A 25,358-nucleotide genomic window follows, 5' to 3' on the forward strand; every position below is an offset into this window, starting at 1 on the left:
TACCCTGTAATCAGTGGATCACACACTTCCTGGCTTCTAGGGCCTGCATTTTCCATTGGCCCATTCCCTGGCCAGTACCACACTGATTTTAGTGCAGTGGCTGGATGGAATCTTCTGGCACCTGTGGCAAGGCCTGCGCCATTCTTCTTGTGACCCTTTTTGGGTGATTGTGGACAGTTTTCAGTCACCCTGCTCCTCTCAGCCTTGCCCCAGGTCCCTCCCCAGAGGTGATGGGTCTGATGCTCCCCCTCCAAGCCCACATGGCATTGCGGTTACTGCCACACTCACAGTCGACACCAGTGTCCCCATGGTGGTCTGCACGGCTTTCCATGACCCCCCTCACAGCGAGCCCCTCCCTGAGTCGTCCCATCCACACCAGCCTCGGCCTGGAGCACACAACCAGCGCCTCCATTGCCTTCCCGTGTCAGCATCACAGAAGCCCACCTGGCTGCGTCTGGCGAACTGCACTGCCTGCATCCGCCCAGCCAGCCTGCTGCTGTCTTCCTCACAAGTGTGGCACACGGGCAGGAGCAGGGAGCACGGGAGCAGCAGGAGCTCTGGGGTGCTTTCAGGGCCTAGTCTGAGGAGCAGGAGCTCTGGGGAGCGTGCAGGGCCCGATCTGAGGGCCTCTCCCCCTTGCGTGCCTTCTCCACTTCTTCCTGTCTCGTCTCTCCCCAGCTCCATCCTAACAGTTACCCTCTAAGGTTACCTTTAGTTGCGATGCGACGGGGGTACAGGAGAGACGGGGGATGCCTTCTACACGGGCTCAACTGTGGCCCCAAAGAGATGTGTCCACATCTTAACCCCCCAGAGGCTGAGAATGTGGCCTTATTTGGACAAAGGTCCTCAAAATTAAGTTAAAGATGTCCAGATAAGATCATCCAAATTTAGGATGGGTCACAAATCCAGCCCCAACTGCCCTTGGGGAGACACACAGAGAGGAGGCTGCATGAGGATGGCAGTGGGGGTTGGAGTGATGTGACCCCATGCCCAAGAGCACTAGGTCCCCAGAGGCTGGACAAGGCAGGAAGACTCCTCTTCTAGAGCCTGCAGAGTCTAAAAACCCTGGACCACACAGCAATAACAAGACTGCCCATGATGGACATATCCCACCACCAGAGTCCACACTGTGGGGCGAAGCCAACCAGGGTCTGTTCCCTGGGGGGCATCCAGGAGGCAAGGCAGAGCACCAGAAGCTGATCTGTGGGAGGGAATGAGGGAAACATAACATCACCATGTCCACAGCCAGGGGAACAATAGGCACTGGGCCAGGAAGCCAGTACATCCTTCCAACACTCCAGAAAGGACCGTCCTGAGGGCCGAGCTGCATAGAGGATGGGGGCAGGAAACCAACTGGGCAGACAGGAGCCAAGCTACTGCCCTGACACAGACACACCAAGCAAATAGCACAGGGTGGGCTGGCTGGACCCACCTCTGGGGGCCTTCAGATCCATTTCTGTAGCTAGTGCCTGGATACCCAGGCCCCACAGACATCCCTGACCAGACAAACATGCGCAATCAACACACACAGGCCTGGCCTGGGCACACGCACCCACACATTTGCAAAGACGTGGAAATGTACTTGTCTCTAATGAGGAAGGACACTTGCTTTCAAGTGAGTTCCAATGCACATTCTGCAATGTGCAAAGTGACAATCAGCTCCGGGAAACCCAAATGCTTGGACGTCCACAACTGCTGTGGGGATTTATGCTACCGTTCCAGAAAGCACTCGTGTTTCCTAACAGATAAGATGCAGAAAACGCACATGTGGATGCATGGGCCTCACTCGCTGCCTGCCGCTGTCCCTGCCTTTGCATGATACTGCCTGCCTGTCCTAGACCCCCCCGGCCCCTGCAGTCACTCCTCACACCTGCCCAGCACAGACCTTGATTCCGCTCAGTCACCTTTGGGGACTCACACTCTAAGCGTCACCAAGCAGAATGTCAACAGACACACAGTGTACTTTTGGCAGCATCACAATTTTAGTCATGTTTATCACATTTTTTAATGATAAAAAAATTTGATTCATTGCAAAAAGTAAATTCATTGGCTTAAATCCCAGGGGCCTGTGTTTCTTCCTTAGGTTTAACTTTTCTCCAGAGGGTGGCTTGACCCTGGGACACACACTGCTGACTTCAGGGACTACAGATTTGGAGGCAGATGCCAGCAGTTGTCCAGGCTGAGGCTTGAGGCTGCCACAGTGCTGGCTGGGCTGGGGTCTCTTTTCCTCTTCCACTCCAGCAGTGCGGGGAGCTGGCTGAGCCCCAGCAGCATCCCCACAGGCTGGGGGTGATGTGAGCACAGGCCTGCGTGAAGGTGGCTGCCAAGGCCTGGTCTCAGTTCCATGCCCTCCTCATGAGATGGGCATGGACGGCTTCCAAGTGCCCTGGCCAGATTTCATCCCGGGGTCGGGGAGTGACCTCCCACAAGTCCGGCCGCCTGTGCACCATACTCCACAAAATGGGGTGCAAGTGCTTCCTCCAGCGCTGCCCTGACCCTCAGTTCTCGCCATCACCTCTTCTGCCTGGGGTTGCTCGCAGCTCTTCTAAGCCATGGAAGGAAGACAAGGTATGCCCAGTGAGGTAAGGAACCCCTCGCTGGCTGGTCTATGTTCTTGTTTCGGTTTCCAAACAACCCCAAAAGGCAGGCGCGGGAGTTCTAGCTTATAAATAAGGAAAGTGAGGCAGATACCGTGCTTCTGCCGAGTGGATAACGGTGCTTGGGAGTCTGTGTCTCATCAGCAGGGATGGTTTTGCGTGGAGAACTCTGCAGACCCGCAGCACTGACTGGGTGAGCCGACGTGGAGCCCCATTCCTCCCTGGCAGCTGCCTGGCCTGTGTGGCGTGCCCGTTCCCTGACAACAGCTGCCCTCCCATGCGGCCCTGTCCTGCCCACCCTGCTCAGGACCAGCGGGGAGGGTGTTAGGCTTAGGTTCCGGCCATGTCAACTGTCCTGAGCAAGAGTCTATCACTGGTGATCTTCCTGCTCTCAGATCTAACTTCTTGCGGGGAACTTGGCTCTGGGGGCCAGGGCGCTGGGGTGGTTTTGGGCAAACTCACCTGGTACCTCCGTGCTCTGGTTTCATTCCCTGTGGATGAGGGGAGGGGGGTGACTTCCTGACACAACAGTCTGGGATGTGGCCAGGGTCCAGTGCCCGGTGGCATCTGAACAACAGCCGTGGAGGCTGAGGTCCGCCGTTCGCCATGCGTCTCAGAAGGTAGCTCGTCGTGGGGGAGGAGAAGACGCCACCACGGGAGTTCGCTCCTGGAGGAGTCACGTGAGTCATGTGATGGGTCTTGGAGAAATAAATGCAGCTCCGGTGTTGCCCCTGGGCCCACTGCAGAGGTTCGCCAGCTGCCAAGCACGTGCCTGCCATCCAGTGGGGGAAGGTGGAGTCCCTGTGGGCCCCACGTCCTGGCTGGGTGTTGGGGCCTGGTGCATGGTCTGGCTGTGGCTGCCCTGCATGGAAGGTGCTCCCCAAGTGTCTGCAGGACACAGCACTGATGTAGGAACCTGCTGCAGAGAGCAGAGGGCCAGGCTGCTCCGAATCCCTGGGGACTGAGAGCTGGGAATGACATGTCCCCAGGCAGGCCTCGGGGGCAAGGTGTGTCCGCGGCTTTCTCCCCGCATCTCTGGGACCTGCAAGAGGACAGGCACGGCCGTCAGCGGCTCAGCCCACCGTGGCTCCCTGGGCAGCTCAAGACAATCCTGCTCGGGCCGACATGATTTTATAGAGGAGAAGCTAAAAGAGGGCAAATACTTTACCCAAGGTGGGCCAGCTTCCGTGGAAAAGCTCGTATTTTAAAGGATTTTGTGGAATGCCGCAAAGCCTGTGTTTGTTACCCTGGGTCCCCAGACTTTCCCATCTCCTTCGCTCTTCTCTTCCCTTAGATTCTCCCATCTCTCTCTCCTGTCTGTCTCCCTCCTTTCCCTGTCTCTCCCTCTCTCCTTCTCTCACTCCCCTTCTCCGTCTGTCTCTGTCTGTCCCTTTTCTGTCTCTCTCTCATAATTATATTTATTGCTCCCCTTCTCTCTGTCTCCATCCCTCTGCCTCTCTCTCAGGCTTTTCTGTCTCTCCTTCCCTCCCCCCAGCAGTGGAAGGGCCTCTAGGACTTTCTTCTGGAAGTTTCTGTGCACGTGTGGAACTCCCCTGCTCCTAAGCAGGGGCCCCTTCACGCTCATCTCCCATGTTCCCTCTGGGGGCCTGTGCTCGCTCACCCCTGCCTCCACTCCTGTCCTCGTTCCCCTCTTTCCCTTAGCTATGAGGCACAGGGGATCCGAGGCTCGCTGTTAGATAAACCTGTCTCGTGACTAAACTTCCCGTGTCTAGCTGGTGAACAGTCTTCATTCCTCATTGAAAAGGAGGTAAAACAATGGATTAGCATGTCGGCTGAGTTGTTTAAAATCGCGTGTGGACTTTGTTGGCCTTCTTGTATCTGAGTGGCCTGCATGGAGATGGAGTCCCCAGACACCTTTACAGAGAGTGCTGGTGTCCGAAGCCAAACAGGAGAGTCAGGACCTGCCCACTTCTTCGTTCCGCCTTGAAGCCCTGCAGATGCTGGACGCAAACACGCACTGGCGTGTTTCACTCACTCATCTTGGAGGCCTCCAGAGCCGACTTGAATCACGCACAACACAGTGAATCCAAGCTAAAACGGGCAGCTCCCCGCTACCCCCAGAGCACATGAGATGGCTGAGCTGCCAGGTCTGGCCTGACACACCTGCCGAGCCGGCCCCTTGCTGCCTTTTTTAATTTAGGAAGCCCAGGTGGATTCCCACATCCCCACATTCACGTTTTCTTCTAAAAATGGACCACCATAATTATACGTTAAATATGATTCAAATCTGCAGGGAACTGTGACTCAATAAGCATGGAAAAATTAATGAAAAGCTTAATTATTATAATAATACCATTAAAATCTAATAAAGGAAGAAAAAAGTGGAGTTCATTTTATTTTAGCTTGGGCATCTAATATCATTTTTCCCCCTTTAGCAGAGCTATAATTAAGTTAGACTTGGGTTTTCAGAAAAGCTGAATTATCTGCATTGGTGCTTAAAAATATTAGGGAACAGGAGAGAGGAGCCTGGGAGACAGCGTGAGATGGCCCATGTGCAATGCTGTCCTGTGGCATCCATCCTGAGGGCTGCCACTCCCAGTCAGTCCACGCTTCCCACCGCTTTTAATGATCAGTTCATCTCCAGCAGCTCTGATTCCTTCTTTGGCCTTTTACGTACAAAGTTTCCAGGTATTTAAGGCTCAGGGTATTAATTCAATTAACAATAATGTAAGAGCAGGCAGATGCTCCCCAGCAAAGAAAGTCTCCTCTCTTCACTCTTGGCCTTATATGAACTCACAAGAGGCCCCGCTGAAAGCTCCACCACCACCATTAGCTACTCGATTTTCAAATGAAAGGAATATGTTTTTATTCATCAAATGGTTTTGATGAAAACTAAACAGGCTCCTTCCCTCACAGCTCGGATGCCAGGCATGGAGGTAGGAGTGCCAATCTTTGCCACAGGATTCACTTAGTAGGAGACTGTGGTTTGTTAATAGATAATAATTGCCTTCTACTGATGATTTATCTTGAAGAGGGTGTGTGTTCCCCTGTGCGTCCCCCTCTCCGTGTGTGGGGGTAAGAGGGAGATGTGGGGGCAGGGGCTTTGCTGACCAACCGTCAAGTTCTGTGGTTCATTCACTGCTTCACCCCCCAGAGGACGCCCCCTAGCCACCCTTTCCAGAAGCTCCCATAGGTTTCCGTGTGTCTTTTTCAGTCCGGTTTCAGTGCTTTTTGCAGGCACAGTGCGGCTTCTCCAATTTCAGAGCTGTTAGCCCAGAGAAATAAGAGGCCAAGCATCCGCTGCTGAAGCTGTCCTTGAGTGCCCTGTGTGCATCATCCTTAAAGCCTAAAAATAATTCGAGAGTCTCATGTGGTCCAAAGCAAACACGGTCAGGATTTTCTCTATTTATCTTAACTTCTCCACCAACTCTCAGATCTGATGGTCATTAACATGCACATTTGGAATAATCTGGAGGGCATTTCAGACGGCAGACAGGCTGGCCCCAGGTTTTGCCTGGAAGGGCCTTCTGAGGCCGGCAGGAATACTATACCGGGGCTCAGGCCGTCACCCGCAGCCAGCGTGGAGAACGCTGTACTGACAAAAGTCACCGCATCTTCTCATGGGCATGTCAAAAAAAGAAAAAGGAAAAGAAAGAAATAGAATTAACATGTTTTCCCATTAAGAAGTTCCGAATTGCTGTAGTTCTAACAGTGTTTGCCTTATACAGTTTTATTACCCATTCCATATTTCTCGAATTGTATCTTGAAATCTCAGCATCAACTCTCTATTACACTCTAGCTTTAAAAATAAACACCCACTTGTAGATATGTATCTATATGAATCTGTGCCTGTGTACATTCATTCTTAATAACTGATTTTTGACATATCACATCAGTTATTTGGGGAAAACATCACGTGGAAATCAAAGTGCATTTGGTCTCTGGCAAGGGGTTTGGAAAAGCACCACAGGACGACTTTGCAAAGCCTCTTTCCCCTGCATTTCAGAAGTCATGAGCTGTTAAGGGAAATGTGGACCATGTGTTTGGAATTCGTTGACACAGAAGTCATCGGCATCCTTGATAAGAGATATCTGATGCCCAGAAAGCCTTTTAACTAGTTTCCGTATCTTTAGCTTTTCAAAACAGAGGTAATAACTGAAAACAAAATAATACAGAAACCTCAGAAGATTAAAATATAGTGGAGACAGCAGACATGCACAATGACCAAAAATGTTTAACTCGGTAGAAGGTAGTTCACCAACCCAAAGCAAATTCCTGGCAGCTCCTATCACTGGTTTATGTAACATGGTGAAAACTGTTAAATGTCTTTCAGAGGAAGACTCATTTAGGTGACTACAGGCAGAAACACGAAAGAAATGTTGCATGTTCTTTTTCTTTTGAAGCAGGTAATGTTGTGCAGCAAGCAGCAAAATATCAAAGTTCTGAGCTTCTTTTTTTGAACTACCCCCTTTGCCATTTCTCTTAGATTATAGGCCAGAGAAACCCCAAAACGTGAAAATGTGGCCTTTGTTCGAGTTCAACTGTGGCCTCTGCTCATGCTTGGAACGTGACCAAAGAGGTGGTTTTCTATTTTTAGTTTGAGAAGTCCTTTACATTTTCTCTTTTTAGTATAGACACTGTCAAAGACTTCATTCATCATTTATATTCTAATGTTTGGCTTGTGTCAGCCATTCTGTAAGGTACAAGTTGACCCACCTTCTCTTGGTGAACAGGTGAAATTTGGGTGGTCCACGGTAGGCCCAGTGGATCGGTCCACTGATAAACTCAGTAAGTGGTCTCTGGTCTTTATGTCTCTTTGTGCTGCAAACCCATGGTCAGTGATGCCAACAGTACCTGTGTTAGTGTTTACCTGGCCCGCCCGCCAGCTCTTCGTAGGGAGTAACAGGCTTCGGAGCAGCTCTTTCCAGAACCGTGGCTCTACTTGGCTATTTCCATGATCAGAGAAGGCAGAGGGGTGGAGACAGAGAGCGGGGCAGCAAGAAGGAGAGGACTGGAGACCAGGGCCCAGCAACCTCTGAAGGCTGCCTGGTGCTGCTCACCAGGCTGTGAGAGTCAGGCGGGGTTTCAGTGGAAGCCCCATCTTGAGATCTGCTCTTCCGTCCCAGAACTTGGGGGAAAGAATTGTGTATTTGGCCAGGCGTGGTGGCTCACGCCTGTAAAACCTGCAATTTGGGAGGCGGAGGCAGGTGGATCATCTGAGGTCAGGAGCTCGAGACTAGCTTGGTACATGGCAAAACCCCATCTCTACTAAAAATGCAAAAAATCAAAAAATTAGCCCAGCGTGGTGATGGGAGCCTGAAATCCCAGCTACTTGGGAGGTTGAGGCAGGAGAATTGCTTGAACCCGGGAGGTGGAGGTTGCAGTGAGCTGAGATCACACCATTGCACTCCAGCCTGGGTGACAGAGTGAGACTCTGTCTCAAAAAAAAAAAAAAAAAAGAAAAAGAAAAAAAGAAAAAGAATTGTGTATTTGTGCGTTTCTTTTCCTGCATGAATTTAAAAAGTTAGAATAAAAATTAAATCTTTAAAAAGGTCAGAGATCCCTTCCCTGGCCTTTGAAAAAGCACCTCGTCATAGCTTCCCTATACATATATGAAGGAAAGAGGCCTCACATCAGGACTGAAGGAATTCACTAACTCTAGAGCATCAGGAATGATCTAGAAACCAACCTCAGTCTCTCTCAGATCACTGTCTGCCAGGAGGAAAAGCCCAGCTGCTCAGCGCCTCAGTGGCCAGTCCTGAACCAAACCCTTGTCGAGGGCTGCCCTCTGCTTACAGAAAGAAGTTCGCACCGGAGACCCCTCCTGCTAGCTCCTCCCAACACAACCTCATTTAAATCCAAGGGTACAGGAGCCCCACAGGACATCAAGATTAATTTATGACACAGCAGTCCCAGCCTCTCTTAACTGTTCTTCCAGCTCTGGGCCTGAGTTAATTTGTATTTTATTTTGTTTTTAAAATTTCTTCCTAAGCATACACACACACACACACACACACACACACACACACACACACACACTATATTTTACATATACATGTAAATGCATTTATACTTAACATTGTAGCATAAACATCTTCTACGTTATTACAAATATTCTAAAATGTCCTGGAGCATGAGCTTCACTCCACTCCTGTCTAACCCTATTTTGCTTAGTGTTTTCTGGCACTAAGAATGTGAGTCCTCTGGCATCTCCCAGCCCCCCTTCTTTGCCCAGCCACCCCGGTCCAGGGACCCGCATGCAGTAGGGAGCCCCAGGACCATTCTTTCCAGAAGTTCAGGGAGGCCCAGAGCTTGGGGTTAGCTCCAAGGTAGGACAGACCTTTCCCACCAGCCAGGCTGGACGGGGAACAACTGCCAACTCTATAGCACCAGCCAACCTACTTCATCTCTGCACGCTACTTTCCGTTTTACTTCTTAGGCCTTACCAAGAAATAGCCACTTATTTTAAATACAGGAAATGCCTTCCGCAAAATCAAGTTGTGTGTCTCGTCCTTGACGTTGGCAAACATCACTTAGGCCTGAAGCAGGAAACAGAGTTTATGGTGTGAACAGTTCTCAAGCATGCAGCGTCTGTGCATGCCCTGAATGTGCACCCACTTCCTCTGCCTCCTTCTCCTTCACCCATCAGGAAGTGCAGCAAGCAAGCAGTCACATCACACCTCCCAACCACATGCAAAGAACCAAAAAAGCAGCTGCCAGAAGAGCTTCGGGAAATTTTCAAATTAGATCTTCAACTGCAGTAAGAGTCATATTTAAGTAAAAGAGCTGCACATCAGCCTGGCTGAGCTCTGTGCCAGCACTGCACCCCACACCCCTCCTGCTTTCTCCCCCAAACAATTTCCAGCTGATGTTTGGTGAACAGAAAATGTTTTATGAGCTTAAAAGAACACAGAGATAGTAATCTGCTGGGACTGCCATAAAATGCCACGGGTTGAGTGTCTTAAACAACGTAAGTTTATTTTCCCACAGTTCTGGAGGCTGGGAAGTCTGAGATGGAGACTAGTGGGTTTGAGTTCTGGTGAGGGCTCTCCTTCTGGCTTGCAGACAGCTGCCTTCTTGCTATGGCCTCACATGGTCTTTGCCTCTCATTGAGGTCTTTGGACCTCAATGTTCTGGAAAAACCTTTCCTCTGGCATTATGCTCTATCCTTCTATCTTTTTAGGGCCACCCATGCCATTCAAAGAAAGGGCTGAAGCCTGGAGTTCAGAAACAAGTGCTGGGCTGTGCAGACAGCCTGGGAATCCACAGGCCCACCCGGCCTCAGGGCTCTCAGGAACAACTTCAGGGGCCTACACAATTCATCTTCTGAAGTTGTCTCCAAACTCACAGGAAGCAAGGGCGTTTCTATTCCAGCTCCCCTCAGACAGCAAGAGGCAAGGCACGCAAGAGTGTGTGATGGGAGGCAGGCAGTTATTGCAGAAATGGGATAGGTCCCCATGACAGAAGAGAAGAAACCAACAGAGGATTCTTCCCAGGAGACCCAGGTTCAGCAAGTCACACCTTTCCTGTGGGGCAAGGCAAGGCAGATGGGCGTGGGCCTCCTGCAGCACAGACATCCTTCTGTCCACTCAGGAGTGGAGTCCAGGCCCTCAGGCAGCTGAGGCTACAGCACTGAGTCAGGGGACTGAACAAGACCACACCTGAGTTGCAGATACGGCCACATGGCACCTTGTAAACACACGCAAGCGACAGGTCCCCTTGCAGAGCACAGCACTCAACTGCTCTGCCCAGGACCTCTGGGAAACAGCTCCTCGGTCTGCTGGCGAGGTGGCCACCCACCATCTCAAACTCCACAGGGGAGCACTCTATTTGGGGGCAAACCACGCATAATTAACCCAAATGGTCCTGCCGTGGTGGTCACCACCCCACCCCCACCCCGAGCTGGCAGTCCCCATCAGCAGATCCCAATCTTTGTTTCAATAAGGGGCACCTATTAGGTTGGCTGTAAAACCCTGTGCGGGTTCTTTTGCAACAATGTTAAGATTGCACAGAAACCAGCGTTCTCCTGTCCTCTGAGTGCTGTCCTCACACTGCTGTCCTCACCCGGGCCTGGGAATACCTGCACACGTTGCTGAGTCATGTGTACAGGATAATGAGAGCTCCTCCCCTTTGTGCAGACCCAAGGAAGGAGGCTGCACCCCATTCATTCGAATGCCTGGCACATTCTTCATCAACTCCATGGAAATTCTTTTTTATTTTTGAGACGGAGTTTCGCTCTGTTGCTCAGGCTGGAGTGCAGTGGCACGATCTTGGCTCACTGCAAGCTCTGCCTCCTGGGTTCACGCCATTCTCCTGCCTCAGCCTCCCGAGTAGCTGGGACTACAGGCACCCACGACCACGCCCGGCTAATTTTTTGTATTTTTAGTAGAGACGGAGTTTCACCGTGTTAGCCAGGATGGTCTTGATCTCCTGACCTCGTGATCCACCCACCTCAGCCTCCCAAAGTGCTGGGATTACAGGCATGAGCCACCGTGCCCAGTCTGGAAATTCTTAAGTGCTCAGAGTGAAATGCATTTTGTCAGAAGCCTATGAGGTTTTAAAACTCCATATGTCTTTTTAATGACTAGTTGAATTCTCACTGATTCGTGAAGCCTGCAGAGTACGATGTACATTTTCTAACAACTACTAGGGCCAAGCATTTTGGAAAAAAAACATGGACAGCTTACTTTCACCAAATGTTAAAAGAAGGCCTAAAATGAAATGACATTTATTTTACAATGGCAGAAGTCCTCAGGAAATGAAACGTGCTAATACATTTTAGCTCGTATGTATCCTTCTGATCACACCCATGTCCAAACAAGCTGTTTCTCAAGCTTAAATGGGAAGAAACAATCTATGAATATTAAAGAAAATATGTATTCTTTGTACACTATTAAAGCAGGCTTAAAAGACAGATGAACCTCCAGCCGGGCTCAGTGGCTCATGCCTATAATCCTAGCACTTTGGGAGGCTCAGGCAGACAGATCACCTGAGGCTAGGAGTTTGAGACCAGCCTTGCCAACATGGTGAAACCCAGTCTCTACTAAATATACAAAAATTAGCTGGGTGTGGTGGCTCATGCCTGTAATCCCAGCTACTTGGGAGGCTGAGGCAGGAGAATCATTTGAACCCGAGAGGTGGAGGTTGCAGAGAGCCGAGATCACGCCATTGCACTCCAGCCTGGGTGACAGAGTGAGACCCTGTCTCAAAAACAAACAAACAAAAAAGACTGACGAACCTCCACAGTGATTCTGGTCACTCCGGGAGCATGGTGTCCATTGCCAGTGGAGAGGGCCATGCCAGGGTGGGGGAACCATGTTGGAGTCACGCTGGGACCCCACGGCCCCTAACACGGCCCCTAACAGGAGGCTTCTGAATGCCACAGTCCTCCCTCTCAGTGCAGTGCAGAGGCCACCAAATTCAGATCCTGGGGGTGTCGGGGAAGGCAGTCTTCAATGCAGATTCCTGGGCCCCACTCCAGAGCTACTGAATCAGAATTTTGGGGTGGGGGTGAGTTTAGGACATTTATTTTTAACAAACTATGAAGATGAGCCCGACACGCTGTAAATTTGGAGAGTTACCAGTGCACACCACGGGACTGGCTCGTGCAAGATTTTCCATCTCTTTGGAATGCACAGAATGTGTCTCGTTGGGGAGAGAATGGGAAGAGACCAAAAAAGGTTTCCCCAAACTGAATGTGCTCTCACATGACTGGAGCTCCGTGTCTTTGCGTGTGGGACCTTTTCAGTTAGAGGAGGTTTATGCCTCTATGGTGCTGTTTTCCCATGGTAATACAACATCCTGGCATCTACGACACACACTGCCCTTCCGAGGTCCACAGTGAACCCGAAGGAGCTGGTCCCTCAAGATGGGTCCCAAGTGGCTGACTGGCCTAAATTCAAGGTGGAGGCACCTGGCCATCTGCTGACTGCAGGTCACATGTGCATTCTGCATTCCTGGCAGAAAATACACGTTTGTGTCATCTTGGGACCCTCAGGGTTGCCTGTTCCTGTTCACGGTGCCTGAAGTGATGGTGGATGGGAAGTCCCACTTCTCCTTCTGGACCTACACAACAGACCTTGGCCTACGTCAGTCTTATCAAGCAATGCAAATAAAACAAGCCTCCATCCCCTAGTTACATAGTGGACCAGGTTGCTTGGTCTACGTCAATCTTATCAACCAATGCAAACCAAAGAAGCCTGCATCCCTTATTTACGTGGTGGACCAGGATGGGAGCCTGGGAGGAAACCTTTTCCATAAAAGACAGCCCCTCTCTTGGTTCTCATGGAGCGCACCTCTGTTTTGTACCAATGACTGTGTCTCCCCGGCTTGCAAACTGCTCTACTATTTGTAGAAGCAAAGTCTCTCACTTTATCTAATACTTTTTTCTTGGTACTTTTGTTAGCAATGGGGATTGTAACTAAAGTGCCACTTGCATCACTATGATGCTGATGGTCTTTGGTTGCCCAAGGATTAAAATGTAACCATGATGAATTTCGAGTCCAGAAACACACCACAGTGGGATTCCATTCCGCTGGATTCTCTTAAAGACACGGACACATCTTCACTGTGGGCATTGATGAGGCTACTAAAAGGAATAAAAGATGGTATCATTATGGGGCCATTGAGGATACAGTTCTGCGAATGCTCCATGCCTTTTTCTGTCACAGGAGAGAGTCTCTGCACTTCTATTTTCAGCAGGCCAATATTTCTCCATGTTGTTCGTGATGATCTTATGAGGGACCTGGAGAAGGATGTACACATAGATTTTAGCATGAGTCTCGTAGCACTGCGTCTAGTAGAGTGTGTTCTCTTACAGAGCATCCCCGCGCTTGGAGTTGGGGTGTGGAGGACTGTCCACTTCACCTGACCCTGGATTGTGGCCCAGAGCTGCTGACAAGGGCCGTCCTTTTTAAAATAGGGAACGATATTGTGCTCATCTCCAGCTACATGTGTGTGGGACCTTTTCAGTTAGAGGAGGTTTATGCCTCTACGGTGCTGTTTTCCCATGGTAATACAACCTCCTGGCATCTACGACACACACTGCCCTTCCGTGTGTGTTTTCTGTGAGTGTGTGTGACTGTGTATTTCCTCTGTGTGTGCTTCCTTTCTGTGTGTGTTTCCTGTCTGTGTGTTTTCTCTCTGTATGTTTTTTGTGCTTATGTGTGAATGTGTTTTCGTGTGTGTGTGTGTCTGTGTGTGTGTGTGTGTGTGTGTGTCCTCAACCTCACCAAGCATAGCTCAGGGACCTCAGTTGTCCCTTGAAGACACCGTGCTGCCAGGTACTAGACACAAATGTGACTTTAAACGTGACCTTTACGCTCAAGCATCTTGTAGTCTAGACGAGGAAGAGAGAGGAATGGAACACCACGTCCTCTTCAGAGCCAGGTGCTGTGGGAGAGTTCCTGGCTGTCTTTGCAGACCGCACACCGAGACAGCTATTGTGATCACCACTTTATGGTGACCAGAATGTGTTCAGCAAGGCGGCCTGCCCACAGCCTGGAGAACTTAGAATTTGTTTCCAGGCATGATCAAAAGCAACCAAACAAACAAATATTTTCACTCCATAAACTGATATGTGCCAGGGAGACTTATCCTGCTGTTTATGGAATGTGGGGGTGAAGGCTTGGCTCGGAGGAACCAGCAGCTGTGTTATCAGAGACAAAGGGAAGTGACAACAGAGTAATTTACAATGATCCCTGCCCAAATTATCTCAGCCCGCCGACTAAGAGCACTGTTCCTGGGCAAGGAGAACACACAATTTCTCACCTGCTGAAGAATGTGGAAGCCACAGGCAGTGGGGCTGGAAGCTCCCATCGTCCCTCCATGAGTGACTTCGTAAAGCTTCCATCAAGCACCTGGGCCTGGCTGCCCTCCTGCTCTGCTTATTCTAAATATAAACAAACAATCCCCCCAAGGCCCGTGCTAACTCAATCACACTTTTACACGTCTCAGGCCGGTCTGCTATTTAGACTTCCTGGCAGTATCCTTGCAAGTCTTCTGTATTCCTTTTTGGATGTGTCTTCATTTACTATTATAATTTTTCTGCCTTTCTTTTGGCTCCTTCTGGTGAACAAGATAATTATCTAAGAAGACATTCATATAAAAATTAATGGAACCAACTGCAGGAACTGCCAAATGTTATGTTGCTCACGGAAGTTTTGACTTTGAAAGGTAAGCAGCTTCTATTTATTCCATGCTCCCATTAGGGCAAACACAAAACATTTTCTATCTGCTACGATATATGTATTATATATGTACATATATATGAAATAAAAGTATAAATAACTGACTTAATTCTACATTCTTTCAAAATGAGGAAACAGGTGTAGCTTCTACAATTGTTCTTCGTTGTTTCAATTATTTAAGCAATTTCAAGAACTTAGAAGTTTCCCCTGCTTTGTAGGAAATAATAAAGATCCCACATTCTCCAGTTTCCCTCACTGGTAACATCTTGCAACACTGTAGTACAATGTAACAGACAGGAACCTGACACTGACACAATCCAGGCTCAGAACTTTCCGTGTACAAGAATCTCCCTGTCACCGTCTGATGTCCACACCCACTTCTTCCCACCCACACTCCTCCCGGACCCCTGGCAACCACCAATCTGTTCTCAATTTCTAAAATTTAATATATAAATGTAATCATACAGCATGTAACTTTGTGAAATTTTTTTTTCACTCAACATAATTCTTGGGAGGCTCGCTGATGTGGCTGCATGGATCTATAGTTCATTCCTTTTTATTGCTGAGTAGTATTCCATGATGTAGACAGACCCGTTTGTTTAACTGTTCACCCATTGAAGGACATCTGGTTTGTTTCTAGTTTTTAGCTGTTATGCCAAAGCTGCTATAAATAGACATTTTGATTTTTTGGGATAATGACCAAGGTATGCAGTGCAATTGCTGCGTCAAAGGGTAGTTGCACGTGTGAAAGCTGTCAGAGTCAAAATGGAATCACTTTTGTTCAAACAAACAAACAAGCCCTGACAAATAGAGCCAGAAAAGGCCTTGGAGGGAGGATTCTCATGCATAAATGACTGACAGCAAGAACTGTCACAAAAAATGGCAAAAACCAGAACCTTGCACAAAGGCCATTGCAACCCCCCACCCCACCCACCACACACACACACACACAGACACACACACACACACACAATATTCCCATAAGAACATCCGTCATGCCTCTCCAACCTTGGACTGGAGTCCGTCTTGTTTTTGATACCTGTAGCCAAGGGTAATTATCTCAAGACAATTATGTCATCTTCCTCCATTTTCCTTTAAAAACTTTTGTCTTCTTTGACCTCCCTGAATACACACATTGCTTGCTACGGCATAAGTTTCCCACTGCTACGTCCTATTCCTGAATAATATCATTTTCCTTTAAAGAGTGTCTCTCTCTGTTTGTTGTTTAGGTTGACACGTTTCCCTAACAAACTACAAAACTGTCTGCCGGGGCGGTGGCTCACGCCTGTAATCCCAGCACTTTGGGAGGCCGAGGCGGGCAGATCATGAGGTCAGGAGATCGAGACCATCCTGGCTAACACGGTGAAACCCTGTCTCTACTAAAAATACAAAAAAAAAAAAATTAGCCGAGGTTGATGGCGGGCGCCTGTAGTCCCAGCTACTCGGGAGGCTGAGGCAGGAGAATGGTGTGAACCTGGGAGGTGAAGCTTGCAGTGAGCTGAGATAGCACCATTGCACTCCAGACTGGGTGACAGAGTGAGACTCCGTCTCAAAAAAAAATAAAAAAATAAATAAAAATAAAAATAAATAAATAAATAAAAATAAAAATAAAAAAAATAAATAAATAAAAAATTTAAAAAAGAAAGTATAAAACTGTCTTTCAGAATGACTGGACCATTTCTACATTCTCACTGGCTATCTGCGAGAGATTGAGCTTTTCCACGTCCTTGAAACATTTGGTGGTGTCACTGTTTTTTTTTTTTTTTTAATTTTAACAATTCTAATGCTGTGTAATGATGTCTCATTTTCATTCAATTTGCATTTCCCTAATTGCTAATAATGTTGATAATATTTTTATGTGCCTTTTTGCCATCTGTATATTGTCTTTGATGAAATGTTTGTTCCCGTCTTTTTCTCATTTTCTACTTGATTGTAAAAAATACTTTGAAAGTTCTTTATATGATTTAGCTATTAGCCTGAGATGGCCACGTTGTTTCCAAATATTTTCTCCTAGTGTGTAGCTTGCTATTTTATATTTTAACATTTTTTCCCATTCAGTAAAGGTTTTTAGTTTTAATGAAGTCCTATTTATCAATTTTTCTCTTCTGTGGATCATATTTGGTGTCAAATCTCAGGACCATTGCCTAACCTGTATCTCAAAGGTTTTCTCCTATGCTTTTTTTCAAAGGTTGTTTTACCAGTCTGAGTGAGATATAGAGACCTTACTTCTTCTTACGTCATTTTACCCTCCTTGTTTATAAATAATTTTAAGTTTTTCCATGCAAATATTTAGAAGTAAATCAAGTGCTGCTAAAATGTTTGTTTCAATTATCAAACATAATTTGTAATATTCAGGAAGAAGAAAAACCGATTGAATTTTCCTATAATTTCAACTCTTTTAATCTTCCTTTTTTATTTCTGATATTCCAAGATTTCTTCTTTTATTTTCTTTTTGTTTAAAGAAATTTCTTTAGCCATTATTTCAGGGTAAATCAGCTGATGAAAAGTTTTCTCTTAGTTTTTCTTCATCTGTGAATGTCTAGATATACCCTTCATTCCTCAAAGATTCTCACTTGGTTGTGATTCTGGGTTAATAGTTCTTGTCTTCCAGTGGCAGGAATGTTGTGCCACTTCCTTCCATAGTTTCCTTTGAGAAATCTGCTGTACTTTGAACCATTTTTTCACCTATGGGTAAAGTATTACTTCTCTTTCAAGAGTTTGTCTTTAGTTTTCAGAAACTTGACTATGATGTGTCTTTGTATACATTTGGGGAACTGTATTCCTTTGGAAATTTTATTTTGAGGAAGTTTTGCTCAGCTTCTTTAACCTAAAGATTTCTCTCTTTTGTCATACTTGGGAAATTTTCAGCCATTATTTCTTAGAGCACTTTTTAATCCCTTTCTCTTTCCCCTTTTTCTTTTTGTGACTCCACTGACATAAATGTCAGTTTATAAAGAAAATCATTGTCATACAGATCCCTGAGGCTCTGATAACATTTTTTTTCTATCTATTTGCTCTCAGCTATTCAAATTGGGTGGTTTCTATTGTTCTATTTATAAGTTTACCATTTCTGTTTCCTCTGTGGTAGTGTCAAGTAAACTCTTTTTTTAAATTCTTGTACTTTTAGTTTCAAATTTTCACTTGCTATTGTTTTTTTACATCTTCTGTTTGTTTGCTGTGATTTTCCCATTTTCTAGTTTTGCTTCAAGCGTGTTCATATGTTTCCCTGAAGCCCGTTTTCTTCATGGCTGCTTTGAATTTTTGTCAGACAATTTTAACATTTATGACATCTCTGGTTTATGGTATGGTGAGTGATTTTTCATGGAAATCGTAATATTTTTATATTCTATTTTGAGACTCAGGCTCTTCTTTACACTGTTTAATTTAGCTGATATTCTCTGGCACGCTTCAACAGTGGAAGGATATGGGGCTGAATGTCCAAGATCCCAATAACCTCCTTTGCCATCACAAGGGAGGGGTTCTTCTTCCTGCAAGCCGGGGTGGGCACTCTGGCTTCTCCTGTGGGCTCTATTGTCCCACTGGTGGAGTGGCCTCACTGCTGCTGGGCAGGTGTGAAATTCCTGATTCTCCACCAGGCCTCCCCACCCAGAAGCAAGGAGGAGGTGTGTACCTCATGACTGGTGCTTGGGGTGGAAGTTCAGGCTCCTCATGTGGTCCCCCGATCTTGGGTAGGGGGCCTGGTTACTCCCCAGTGGTGAAGAGAATCCAGCCTCCCTACTTGGCCTTCTCTGCCACCACCTTGCTGGGACGTTGGGATGTTTCATTACAGCCTCATGAGGGTGGAAGTCTACGTGCTCCCCTGGCCCTGGCTGCTATGGGTTTGGTGGGACCATGGTTTTTAGGTGGCGTTTGGCAGGGAGTAGTGTGGATTTGTCTAAAGTTTTCTGTCTTGCTAGGCTACTCCTTTCCTAGTCCTTTGTATACAGAGAGTGCTTTTCTTGAACGGTTTTTCTGCACCTGCTGGAATCTCTGAGTTGCTAACTTTCACAGCAAGTCTGGGATTTCTGAAGCAGAAAGAAAACCCAGTTAATTCATCACCATGTTGTTTCCTGGGTCCCAGGTTTTCTAGCCAGTCTGTCCTCTCTCCACCTTCCAGAGTCATTGTATAGTTGTTTCCTATATAATGTCCAGAGTTTTTAGTTATTTTTAGAGAAAGAAATAGGAAAAATGTACTCCATCTTCCCCAACAGAAGTTCTGTCATCATTCATTTTTCTCCACAAGAATTTTTATAAATCTTGGGGATATCAACATGTTGAAACATCAGTTTTATACTTCGTATTTGAAAGTATATTGACTGACTATGCCACTTTCATGACACAACATTTCAGTCAGGTATAAAAAACGTCCTTTGTTTTTAATATCCAAAGTCTCTTAAAAGCATATAGTGTTAGATGATGATTTTTAAAAATCGTTTGTCAAAAATTATCAAAATGCCATTTTAGTATGAAAAAGAAATACGTACTCTTCTTTTGATTTTGTATTTATTATTATTATTCTTTATTATTATTATACTTGAAGTTCTGAGGTACATGTGCAGAACGTGCAGGTTTGTTACATAGGTATACATGTGCAATGGTGGTTTGCTGCACCCATCAACCCGTCATCTACATTAGGTATTTCTCCTAATGCTATCCCTCCTCTAGCCCCCCCAACCCCTGACTGGCCCTGGTGTGCAGTGTTCCCCTCCCAGCTGACAAACATATGAAAAAAAGCTCATCATCACTGGTCATTAGAGAAATGCAAATCAAAACCACAATAAGATACCATCTCATGCTAGTTAGAATGGCATCAAGAGAAAGTCAGGAAACAACAGGTGCTGGAGAGGATGCGGAGAAATAGGTATGCTTTTACACTGTTGGTAGGAGCGTAAATTATTAGTTCAACCACTGTGGAAGACAGTGTGGCGATTCCTCAAGGATCTAGAACCAGAAATACCATTTGATTTTGTATTTTAAATATCCTCCTCCGCCTTCTTCCTCTGTCTTGTACTACTAGAGCCCACACTCCTCTATCTTGTTGTTTGACGCCTCCTCACAAATCCCATTTCAGAATCTTGGACGGGTTCTGGCACTAGCCTTGGCACTTCCTCGTTGCAGTAGAGGTGGGAGGGGGGCAGATGGCGTGTGAGGTCATTGTCCTGCTTGCCACGTCGCCTACAGAGATCACTGTAACTAACCAGCAGCCCTGAACCCAGGCTTCAATTATGACCTCCCTGTAAGTCCCAGAAAACAGGTCAATTGCCAACTTCCCATGGAACAATTGGGAATACGATCACCAGGAAATGACACTTTGGCATGCATACAGTTGTCAGGAGATCTGGATGTGCCTTAAGACACTGCCGATTACCTTTTCCCATCTGTTCAGGCTCCATGAAAACTGGGGGTCTTTTGTCACATTTATGTCTGAGTTTACAGACCCTGCAACCAGGTGACTATTCTGTAAATATTTGTGGAAAAAATAAAGAAGCAAGCTTTTAACCTTTAAAGCCAAGGCATTCTGGAACAATGTATTTTTCCAGAAAATTCCCTTTAGAAAGACATGCTTTTATCCAAACAGCTCTTATGGGCATGAGAATCTGCCTACCTTGTTGAAAGCATCTTATCCTAAGACACATTCAGTCACTTGTGACCTCAGAGAGTGTCTACCAAGCAGATCTGAGACATGAAGTGAAAAACTGCAGGTCATCAGCCCAGACGTGCAGCATCAAGTTCGAATATTTTCTAACAACAACTGCCAATGCCAAAAATATGCTCTGAAAGGGAGATAGCAATCTAGAATCACACGAAAATAACTGGGGCGCCTCCAGAAATGTAATATTTGCCCCAAGCAAGTTCCAAGGCTACAGTAAGGGCCATGGGTGAAGCAGACTTTAAGGTTCTAGATACTGGACAGATATGGCTAGGAAAAAGGACATTTTCTTAGACCAAGAGTTATTTAATATTGGAAAACAGAGAATGTGAAATTCCTGAAATTTTTAAAATAAATAAATAACTCTAATTCTAGGGATTATTTTATGGATGGGTGATCAGCTGGAAGTCTTTTAAAGGGTTCTTAGCTCCCAAATCCTACAGGACTTCACGATTCCCTAAACCACTGATTGTGGAACATCTGCAGGAACCAGAGAGCTTGCTGAGCTGCTGCTCCCCTCTCCTCTCCTCAGTTGGCTAGGGTGAGTGTTCAGTAATTTGAAAAATAAATAAGCACAACATTTCCAAGCACTCAATTTTGTGCTGACAAATGTACAAATGTGAAGAACATTAGGGAGGCATCCAGCATTTTCAATAATGCATGATCCCCATTACTTAATTATTTTGAAAACATCTGTTGAAGAAAAGGACGCCCCAGAGGGGAATTAAGAAGTCACATGGATCAGTGTGTGGCCACATTTCACCCTTTGAAGAGGAGACAGGAGCCTAAGGAGTGCGGTGCTAACCCCAAGCGCCCACGGGGGCGGGAGATGGGGCGGTCAGAGACCAAACAGGCCCTGGCATTGCCCAGCCTGGTCTGGATCAGTTTCCCCACTGGAAGTGGCACTGGGAGGCACACACAACATGGCAATGTTTGCACTCAGGGCTTGCATTCCCTGCACCTTCTGCTCTTCAGCAATGGAAGGATGTCAGCTGGAAGGGCTGGGGTGCCTTCTGGGCATTACCCAGGATTTGAGGCTGCAGGTGACTAATCCAAGAAGCATTCAGGTGCAAGAGGAGGGTGGGAAATGGATGCTGTGGTCCCCATGGCCAGGAGGGTGGGGTGGTCAAGAAAAATCAGTGCTGCACTTTCCACAGCCACGTGGATTTTGTGTGGTTAGGGAAGCCCGGGAGTTCCCAAAAAACCATAGTGATGTGGTTTGGCTCTGTGTTCCCGTTTAAATCTCACCTTGAATTGTAATAATCCCCACATGTCATGGGAGAGACTAGATGGAAAAAAATTGAATCATGGGAGTGTGTTTTCCATGCTGTTCTCGTGATGGTAAGTCTGATAGTTTTATTTTTTATTTTTATTTTTTTTTTTTGAGACGGAGTCTCGCTCTGTCGCCCAGGCTGGAGTGCGGTGGCGCGATCTCGGCTCACTGCAAGCTCCGCCTCCCGGGTTCACGCCATTCTCCTGCCTCAGCCTCTCCGAGTAGCTGGGACTACAGGCGCCCGCCACCACGCGCGGCTAATTTTTTTTGTATTTTTAGTAGAGATGGGGTTTCACCGTGGTCTCGATCTCCTGACCTCGTGATCTGCCCGTCTCGGCCTCCCAAAGTGCTGGGATTACAAGCGTGAGCCACCGCGCCCGGCCAAGTCTGATAGTTTTATAAAGGGCAGTTCCCCTGCACATGCTCTTTTGCCTGACACCATGTAACATGTGCCTTTGATCCTCCTTCACCTTCCACCATGATTGTGTGGCCTCCCCAGCCATGTGGAGCTGTGTGTCTATTAATCCTGTTTCCTTTATAAATCACCCAGTCTCACACATGTCTTTATTAGCAGCGTGAGAACAGACTAATACACATAGTGTTCTGTTCTTACTCGTGTCACAAAGAATCACACATGTGCGAGAATGGTCATTTCGTTAAAGAATGAAGATCTTTCGTAACAACGTTCTTCCATAAAAGGTAAATTCCTCCATTTGTAAAGCTCTGCATAGTCCACAGTTTGCTTCTATGTTCATCATCTCATTTATCTCTCAAAGTCACCCTGCGAGACAGAAATGTCGAGTGTCATGGAATATTTAGATGGTTAGAATGGAATGCTGCACTGTGCCAATATTTATCTATCAGTGATTTAGGTAAGAATTCCAGGCATGCCCAGAGAATCTCCACTCAGGGTGGTGGACAGTCTTGGTACAAACACATGCTTTGTTCTTTCATAATCTAATTATGAATTATCCAGTGAGTTCTCCTAATTTTCCCTTGCTTCCATTTTTGAATTTATCATTAGCCATGAAAAATCAAAAGAAAAAGAAAACTTTCAGCTTATTCCTTTGGGATATTCAACTTTGGGCTACAAGTTGGAACCCACTCTGGGGGAAGGTGTGCGTGGAGCCAACCTCCCTGCACTTTTTGACCCCGCCCCCACTTCCCAGTCCTGGCCGTCTAACCTTACACTGCCTGGTATTCATTCCAGAACATTATCTTTGTGTATATTTCAGCATGTCCTTTCTGGAATGATAAATAAAAATAAATACACAAAGAAACAAGAAAGAGAGAGATGGGGAGAAAGAGGGCTGCTGGAGAAGATGATGGACCATTCAAGTACTAAGTTGTGCAAAAAGAACCTTGGGAAATATTGACAGCTAATTTCACTGTGATACTTGCAGATTGTAAGCACACTATTGATTCTTTGCCATTTCAGCAATGTCAAAAATCTCCTGCCCCAGTGCCCTGGAGTAGATCTGAGGGCCAGCTTTACCCCTCAACCATCTCAGCCAGGCGTTTTCAACTGTGGGATTTATACTTAAGTTACACCAAACAGATGCAAACTGGTGTCATTTTTTTCCCCTTAAAGCTTCAGAAATTTGGTACCTTTTCTTGGTAACGTATTCAAATATCAAATAGCTCCTGGTACTGGAAACTTTTCCTTTTGTTATTTAATATAAATGTCTTGTTCTGATCTTGTTTCTGCTTTCTTAAGATTCAATGAAAGAAATATAAGTTTTAAAATTATTTGAAGGTGATGAAAGTTAATTTTTTAAAAGCCTACAGTTAAATTTAATAGTCTTGTATTTTAAAAACTACTATTTTATTTTACTCTTCATAGTATCTGCCATGTGAATGTATTTACCCGCATTAGAAAATTTGTACCCTGGGAAATATTTGTTGCCACATTACAGACGTTATTAACTTCAATGGTTATTTTAAAATTGAGCAAATTAATAAGCTGTAATTAAGTGATAAAACAATGAAATTGCTTAAAATGTAGACTTATAAATAATGTAATTTTCTGCCAGGCACGGTGGCTCATGCCTGTAATCCCAGCACTTTGGGAGGCCGAGGAGGGAGGACCATGAGGTCAAGGGATCGAGACCATTCTGGCCAACATGGTGAAAACCCCCTCTCTACTCAAAATACAAAAATTAGCCAGGCGTGGTGGCGCGTACCTGTAGTTTCAGCTACTTGGGAGGCTGAGGCAGGAGAATCGCTTGAACCCGGGAGGCAGAGGTTGCAGTGAGTCAAGATCGAGCCACTGCACTCCAGCCTGGCAACAGTGCAAGACTCTGTCTCAAATAAATAAATAATAAAGAATGTAATTTTCTATACTGTATGTTCTTAAAATTTCAGACTGGGGAAAGAACAATGGGAAAGCAAGCACAGCTGAATTTCAGCACATTCACTGTACCAAGTCTCAAGCCAGATCTTGGGCCTGTAGAATTGTCTGTTCTTTTTAGTTTTGCTCTGTTTCTGTTTTGTTTTTTGAGACAGGGTCTTGCTCTGTTGCCCAGGCTGGCAATGCAGTGGCATAATCATTGCTCATTGCAGCCTCGAATTCCTGGGCTCAAGTGATTCTCCCACCTCAGCAAGTAGCTGGGACTACAGGTGTACACAACCACGCCCAGCCAAAACTGTGACCTAAAGATGCATTAAGTGGTGTATTTGTCCATTCTCACACTGCTATGAAGAACTACCTGTGACTGGGTAATTTACAAAGAAAAGAGGTTTAATCGGCTCATGGTTCTGCAGGCTCTACAAGAAGCAAAGCTAGCAAGCCTCAGGAAACTCATAATCATGGTGAGAGGTGAAAAGGAAGCAAGCATGTCTTACCATGGTGGAGCAGGGGAGACAGGGAGTGAAAACGAAAGTGCTACACACTTTCAAACAACCAGATCTCATGAGCACTCACTCAGTGTCTCCAGAACAGCAAGTGGGAAATCCACCTGCATAATCCAATCACCTCCCACCAGGACCTTCCTCCAATTCTACATGAGATTTGGGCAGGGACACAAATCCAAACCACATCAGGGGGACAGAATTATTTGAGGAAAAAAGAAACAGGAAGATATCAGTTGTCCCAACAGAAACAAAAATTCAGTGTTGCAAGCCACTTTTAAATATCAGGGTTGACTTCTTCCTATTCGAACCAAAAGAAAAAACACCCAAGTACGCATGTGTGTGAGGGGATAATGTATAAAAATAAAATAGAATGACATTAAAACACTTATATGGTGCACTGTGTACCACAGGGTGCCACATAACACTTGAGTTTCAGTATTTAACATCATGAGCATAAACTTGGTATTCAACCTATATATAAAAATTTGCATAAAAACACACATTTAAGCATTGGGAGTATTTTTTATATATTTGAAAATTAATGTGTTATTTTCATAAATCAAGTCCAATAAGAATTTTAAATAACTCTGTAGTTATTAACATCAAAGGAAGAATATACATTTTATTTCAAAATTCCCACCTGAAATGCTGGAGGTGGGTGCACATCGTGGAATGTCTGTAACGAGGGACTTGCGTGCATCAGGACCGAGAGCTGGGGTAGCTGCTTCCTGGGAATATCTGTCAGGAACTTGCCATTTGGTCAGAGCCAGTCATGGTGCTGCACACAGAACAGTGATTGTCTACTGGGCGAGCCAGAGGCTACAGGAGGAATTACG

General features: G+C 46.2%; 1 long non-coding RNA gene across 1 annotated transcript; it reads right to left on the bottom strand.

Moving 5' to 3' along the window:
• Positions 1–5,927: 5,927 nt before the first annotated feature.
• LOC116457045 (uncharacterized) lies at positions 5,928–14,350 on the bottom strand. The gene is made up of 3 exons (XR_004244893.1): positions 14,328–14,350; positions 13,127–13,302; positions 5,928–6,172 (listed from the first exon to the last, which is right to left on the bottom strand). It is a non-coding gene; the product is annotated as an uncharacterized LOC116457045 (long non-coding RNA).
• Between the last annotated feature and the right edge of the window lie 11,008 nt (positions 14,351–25,358).

Source organism: Hylobates moloch, unplaced genomic scaffold (genome assembly GCF_009828535.3).
Source record: "Hylobates moloch isolate HMO894 unplaced genomic scaffold, HMol_V3 SCAFFOLD_17, whole genome shotgun sequence".
Classification (NCBI taxonomy): Eukaryota; Metazoa; Chordata; class Mammalia; order Primates; family Hylobatidae; genus Hylobates; species Hylobates moloch.